This window comes from Dermacentor variabilis, chromosome 5, assembly GCF_050947875.1.
Source record: "Dermacentor variabilis isolate Ectoservices chromosome 5, ASM5094787v1, whole genome shotgun sequence".
NCBI classification, from domain to species: domain Eukaryota; kingdom Metazoa; phylum Arthropoda; class Arachnida; order Ixodida; family Ixodidae; genus Dermacentor; species Dermacentor variabilis.
This window is the reverse complement of record NC_134572.1, coordinates 18631444-18639131: the sequence shown is the minus strand read 5'-3', so window position 1 is coordinate 18639131 and position 7688 is coordinate 18631444.

Here is a 7688-nt window from a genome sequence, read left to right as displayed (position 1 = left end):
AAGATGCAAAAGCAATTCTGGGACTGGACCTCACGAAGGCTCAGGACCGCCTCACGAAGGCTCATGAGGCGGTCCTGGAAGGGCTGAACAAGGTTAATGTAGGTACCATGGAAGACATATCGATACATCAGGGACTTCCTGACGGGAAGAACTGCCTGCATGAGGTTCCAAACGCTGGAATCCCCCACAATTGAGCTAGGGAGTAAGGGTACGCCCCAGGGATCAGTGCTGTCTCCCCTACTCTTCAACGTGGCTATGAGAGAACTCCCCTAGCAATTGGCAAAGCTCGAGGGATTAAAATTTAGTATATATGCGGATGATATCACTCTCTGGGTCAACCGGAGAAGTGATTCAGCTGTCGAAAGCCTGCTCCAGGCCGGCACCGACATCATATATAGTCGATTAAGCGGCCGAGAGAGGCCTAGCATGCTCGCCGTAGAAATCAGAATTGTTTATATACAACCGAAGCACTTAAGGTGCAAGGCACCGTCGGAGATAAAAATTAAAGTGGCGGGTAATGTACCAATAGTCGAGCAAATTAGAATCTTGGGACTGATTCTCCAGTCATACGGCCACAATGGCGAGACCGTCAAGAGGCTGCAGAATCACGCAATGCAGACCCTGAGCCTGATTAGGCGGGTGGCCAGCAAAGGCCGAGAGTTAAAGGAGAAAAATTTGATTAAACTAATACAGGCGCACATATTCAGCCGGGTGAGCTACGCATCGCCATATCTCGATTTGAAAGCGGTGGAAAGAGAAAAGATTGAGTCTCTAACGAGAAAATGCGTAAAAGGAGCGCTGGGACTGCCCATGTGCACATCCACAGAGAGACTGATGGCTCTAGGAGTGCACAACACATGGGCAGAACTGGTGCAAGCGGTGCGAACCTCTCAAATTGAGAGACTTAGCACCACGAGGACAGGAACAGCCGTATTGGTCAAAGTTGGAATAAATCCGGACAGAGGTTCCACCCAAAAGGTGGAAGCAGATAGGGAAGTGAGAAAAAATGTGATTATCCCCCCCCCCCGCCGCCAAAAAACATGCACCCGGAACATAGCAAAGACAGGAGGCATAAACGAGTCGAAGCATTAAAAATTAGATTCGGTAAAATTTCGGAACATGAGGTGGCCTATGTATTGACGCGGCGAGAGGTGGCGGCGCGGTTTTACGGTGGCAACGGCCGTCAGTGGCCGGGGTATTCCCGTGACCGCTATCACTCTGCGTGGGCGCAGCATAGAAGTTGCCGAGGAAATTGCGATCGCATTAGCTTGCGCTGGAACGGACGCGAAATTTGTGATCAGTGACAGCAAAACTGCCATACAAAATTTTAGCAAGGAAAGGATCTCGCCCTTAGCGGCCAGAATCCTAGGCCAGAGAAAGTTAAATAGAAAAATTCAAATAATTTGGACTCCGGCGCACGAAGCCGTCCCCGGCAACGAGGCTGCCCACGAGCTGGCTCGAGATCTCTACCGTCGAGCCGCTATTATACGGGGCCCCTCGATGACCAAGGGAGCGGAGAGCGCATGCTAAAATATGGGGAGATAACGCAGCATTATAGATTGGCTCGTAGACTGGTATCCCCGCCAGACCCGAAATTAAACAACATACAAGCAGTCGCGTGGAGACGACTGCAAACTTATACGTATCCGCACCCGGTTATGGCGAACCACATGTTCCCCGAGGCCAGGAGCGATAGGTGTAAGCTTTGTGGGGCGAGAGGGACCCTCGACCACATAATATGGGAATGTCCGTACTCTCCCGGAGGAACGCACAGCATAGGTTGTAGAGACACCTGGGAGACCCTGCTGCGCAGCTCGGGCTCTGAGCTCCAGCTCCGGCTCGTCCAATTGGCTGAAGAGGCTGCTGCTGCAACCCAAGACCTCCCAGCTTGCATCTGAGGTGGCGGCACTGGGTAGATCACCTTATCCGTTGGAGAATAAAGTTTATTCTATCCACGCTTCCTCCTTGCGCGCCGGCGATATCCGAATGTAGCCGCGAGGTGCCCCTCTTGCGATTGGCGCTGTGGCGACTTCGACGAGCAAAACTATGTAAAGCGTGAGCTTGCGCGCGCCGCTACACTCTACACTCTTAAAACGGTTGCACCCTTTGGGGTGTATATTTGTCCCACAACAATAATCGTCATCTGCCTAGCTTGTGTTTCCTTTCTTGAAAACTCGGCGCTCGCTACTTTCCTGTCGAGAATGCTGCGTCACACTGATAACGCGCGTGCCGTTCGTGACTGAGAAGTACCGGGCTCGCAGCGTTAAATAAAGGAAACGCGGGCAAGACAGATGACGATTACTATTGTGGGACAAGAGAAGCCCCAAAGGGTGTAAATTTTTCTAAGAGTGTAAAACAAAATTACACCCTTCGGGTTGTATCTTGCCACACAACAATAAACGTCATCTGTCTTGTCCGCGCATTTTCTTTCTCTAAGGCTGTGAGCCCGGTACTTCCCAGTAACGAACGGCATGCGCGTTATCAGCATGACATAGCATTCTCGACAGGAAAGTAGCGGGCTCGGCGGGGGGGGTCTCACGTTGCAGCTTGGCCTCCTCCTTAAGAGGAAGCTTTATCTCGGATGCTGCTATCTAAATACATGTAGAAGGTGAATTAGTTTTTCTCGGCAACCACTGCACAAAATTTGATGAGGTTTGTTGCCTTTAAAAGAAAGACTTAAATTCTACTGTCTTCTCGTTTCGAATTTTTCATTTAGGTTGTCAATTTTTTATTAAAAATTGGCACAAATCTGAAATTTTCAGAAAACGAAATTATCACGTTTTAAACTCTAACTCAACAATGAAAAATAATATCACAATTCTGTGAATCGCATCTAATAGTACATATACAGCGGACAAAATTGATATGTTACGAATGAGTCTCAAACAATTTAGCACTATCGAAATACGGCTTTTGCAGAACCCTTCTGCACCACGTAACTAATTCACGTAAGATACAACTTGACGTACCGAATTTGTCCGCTTTGACTCTTATAATAGATGCCGTTTGAAGAACCGCAATATCTGTTTTTGATGAAGAGCTTTTAGTTTGTAAAAGTCGTGCTTCTATTTTTTTCGCACTTTCAAATTTTTCAAAATGTTTTCAACAAAATTCAGGCCCTATATCGAACTTCCGCGTCCAACAGATACTAGAAGTTAACTTTCTCAAATTCAACAAATTCCATTACAAGTGACCCAGGGTTTATCTTAGAAAAGCGTTTCTGCGTTTTACATTTATTTGAATAGGCCGTGTCAGAGTTGGGCCCGAGCTAAAGCTAGTAAAAAATAGTAAACAACACCTTTCGATCCGGCGGAAATGACGGCCTTTGCTTTCTTTGGGGGCGGTGAATTCGAATGTTTCCACTGTAAGCTTTGCCGTCGTGTTTCACGCTCGTAGTAGTGGCACCATGGTTCGTCCCCGATCACCATTGCAGACAAGAAGTCGTCACCCTCATTGTGATACCGGATCAGATGAGTCAAGGCAGCGCAGAACCTTCTTCTGGCGGTGGTTCAAAATATATGGCATCCATTGCGCACGCAAGAGCCGATGACCGAGATGTTCATGAATTATGGTGTGAACCGAACCGCGACTGATGTTCAGACGCTCTGCCAGTTCATCGATATTTATCCTCCGTTCTTGTCTCATCAGCTCATCAACTTTTGCACTTGTGTTGGGGGTGGTTGCACGATGGCTTTGGCCCGGTCTCGGATGGTCTTTGCAACTTTCATGTCCTTTTTCAACCATTTGCTCTAATGCTTCACCGTGGCCAATGAAATGCAATGTTCAACGTACACGGCAGCCATACGGCGTGTAATTTCCTTTTGGGAAACGTCTTCAGCTGTCAAAACATTCACGGCACCCCGCTGCTCAACTTCTGAAGTGTCCATTACGCCATGCAACCATGTTCAATCCAGTGTATGACAGCATTAAACATTTACCCTCACATCTACGTGTCGCTTTTGTAAATGAAAGATGCCCGTGTGCTACGCGCATGCCTCGCAGATAATGAACCGAAACATTATTGCGCAAGGTGGGTAGGCTCACTTTCATTTTACTCGCCCTCATTGATTAGAAATGTGAAGATACAATGGAATGTATACAAATGCTTGACAAAGGGCAAAAAGTGTCAATGGAAAGAAAGTTCACTGCACGTATACACAAAACCTCGCAACAAGATTTAAATATACGTACAAGTCTCCAATAAATCTACGTATCTAAGAAAAAGTGACTGCATAGAATGTGTCAAACAAGGCAAATAAACATATAGCGCAATCACAGATTCAAAGAATCCTAGATCCCGCCCCCATTCCATCCGATTTATCGCGTGCTACGGAAGGCGGCGCGTTTGCTCCCCTTTTCTCCTTTGCGCACGCAAGACTGAGCCACCATCGTCGGCTCACCCAGTCCACCCCCACCCCCTACTCTTTCACTCGCACAAACAGCATGCGGCGCGCGGTCACGACGTTATTGCCGTGAGACTTCATACGAAACACGAGGGCGACGGCGACAGCAGGAATGCACCTGGAGTCTTCATATAATTGCTATCACAATAATATAATAATAGTATCCGGCAACCGAAGCGTACCGTGTCCGATTACTTTCCGCAAAAGAAGTAACAAACTGTCACCATGCGACAATTCGCTGTGCCGCAACAATGTATCCTTTTTTTTTTCTTTTGCGGGACGGGGGACCGAAATGAAAAAAAAAAAAAAAAACGCAAAGGAGAGTATGTTGGCCAGAATCCAATGCCAACTTTGGGCACTTAATGTGGCTGCCGAATGAATATTGAAGAAAACGTGAGACGCTTGGTCCACCGAGAACCATACGCATAGTGCTCGGTATTTTACACCGGCGAGACAAGACTTTCCGGAGAGGTTGCGCTCAAGCGAGCACGATGTAATCCGTCAAGTCTTCACAGTGATGGCGGTGAGCGACCACTGCTTCTTTTTCTCCACTGCTAGCCAGAAGGCCTCCAAAACTCTGCCACGCGAAAATTCACTCGGCCAGAGAAAACCGCACGCACACCGAAGTACGCCGCGTGGTGGTTTCGGGGCAACACAAGAAAAACGCATGCGCTCTGGCTGGCTCTTGCAGCCCGCGGATGGACGTCAGACTCTCGAGTTTTGCAAGACGCGTAGCGCCGCCTGCCGGTGCGAAGAGGCAGTAATTGAGTAGTGCGAAGCCCGACTCCCTTGCTAAGTTGCCTATGCAGCTAGCGACTGTGAAACAACGATTTAACTAGATTTTGGTCCATATGGCGAGTGTTTTGCGCATTTAACACCCAGACAGAGAGCTATGAATTTCTACGCTAGTCGGACGCGCCGCCGAACTGCCATAAAGCGCTTGCTGGCTCATTCGTCAGACTGATGGCGGAAACGACGGCAACCGCGATAGCTCCGCGCGCTACGAAGAAACGCCGCAATCGACGCTACTGTTGTGTTGTAAATTGCAGTGAACGGGAAGGACCGAATAACAACGTTCAGTTTTGCAGATTTCCATCGCGATCGTATGAAGGGGAAAGGCGAGAGCGCTGGATACGGGCCGTTCAACCTGTTGGGTAATCGGATTACTTGCATTCCCCACAACACAGCGGCTCGCATGAGAAAGTGCGACAATTTTTTTCTTCTGTAATTGTGTTGCGTAGCCCTGACGGAGGACTGTGGTAACCAAGCGAAAACTCAAGAATCTGCAGCCGCCACTTCGTTGGTAACAGAAAAAAACAACGTTGCGAACCATCCTGCTTATGTGCCATCGATATCTCCGCCTTTTAACAGACGTCCGCCTCCGCTTAACTCAACAAGTGGAACGGAGAGATTTGGCAGGTCACTTTTACCAAACATTTTGGTTCGTTTATGAATTCAAAATCCTGCTCTAGAGCATTGTTGTATCGCGAACTCATTTCTACTTTCGGTATTTTGTATGTCCTGCGCCGATACAACAAGCACGCTTCGCAATGTGCTGAGCCTGCTCGACTGCGTTTTACAAATGTGAGCAATAAAGTTCTTGTAGAAGCACTGGATGAGTAATTGCGAAATAACGCACGTGTGTAAAGAAAAGAATGTCGCGTTTATTTACATTTATTTGTGCGCGCTTGTTGCTCGAAGCGTCTGCAAAAAGTTCAAATTAAGGTACTGGGCGACGCTGTAGCTCCTGCGAGAAAGAAAGATGCAGCGCGTAGGCACTGTAGGAAGCTTACTTTCGTTATGTTCACACGCTATTTGCTGCCTTGGAAAATGTTTTCTGTTTGTTGCCCTGCAAAAGGCTATGAAAGGATTTACTCTTTGTAAATAATTGCGAGACAAAACATTACGATAAAATACATAAAAATATAGGAGATACTTAATAAGTCTTGTGTTCAGGACATATTCAATATGAACCAATTTGAAATGCTTAGATTTTTATGCTGATATGCCTATAGACAAACCTGATGCTCTCTGTATATACTTGCGATTTGCAGCACGCCGAAATAACACTTGAGCCTTTATTTTACATTGTACACGTACTTCGCCCTGCTGAGCTTCCTTTCCGAAGCGTGGACGGGCGGAAGAAGCTTTCCAGGTCCTTGATTTTTAGGAAACCGTGCCTCAACACAAACGAAAGAGAAGGGTCCATTGTGGCCTATGCACCTTCGCTTGCGGACAGCTCTCCTTGCACTACTCAGTTCGCGCCAAGGCTCCGATGGGGGCGCTGGTGACGGGTTTTTCCGCAGCGCCGCCTGGGCAGAGTCTGAGGTCTATAGGGTAGCGAGAATGAAAAAAAATTAAGAGGCTTAATGTGTCCTCGCGAATAAAAGTTAAAGTAGACAAAATAAATAAGAACGTAGTTACCCTGGCTGGCTTTAGTGTCTTGACATGAATGCTTTGGCGTAGGTGAAAAAAAATGTTATTTGTTCATGCGACATGACGGCACAAATGAACCGCCACAACGCTTCGCCTCATCGTAACTCGCTGCGTGTTTTGTCAACTTATCTGATCGTGTGCTGATTTGGCTTGTCTCGTTGTATGTTCCCATCTAAGACTTTAGAAAAGTCAACGCACCTTTGGCGCGAAATGTTTATAACAACATTAAGCCCACAAAGTTCCGGAATTGAAAATCTAAAGCACGGCTTTCGAAGTATCAATGCACCTTTCGCATCAAAAGTTTATTAGAACTTTATACCGATAAAGTGTCAGAATTGAAATCCAAGCGCTCCCGATTCCGCGGCCTCAGCGAGATGCCGAAGCCCGCCGCCACGCCTTTGGAACTTTGTGCTCGGATGAAGCTCCGTGCGTTGCGATATGAGACTCCCGGTGCATGGGCGTTGCCGCCAAATCCAGCCCGATTTCGCTAAGTTCGCGCTGAAATGTTTTATGTTTTTTCGAGCGTGAAAAGGACATTCTAGACAAAATCGAGCATGATTTCCGGCAACGGGGGTTGTTTTGGCCATAGAGTTTCCTACAAAATTGCTAGAGGGAACTCTGGCGCTGCAGTCGTTGTCCTACCATGGGAATGATGGGAAGTACATGGATTTGTCTGATCTTCGTGCTTGTGGATTTAAACGTTCTTGTGGCTTTGTATATTACGCTATATAAACCTTATTGTCGTATATTTCGGCGCAATCTATATTCTTCGAAGTGCAGAAGACGCCGGGAACGCGTACAATTGCTATTAATTGCAACGATTGAGCTTGTCCAGGTGGCCAAATAGTC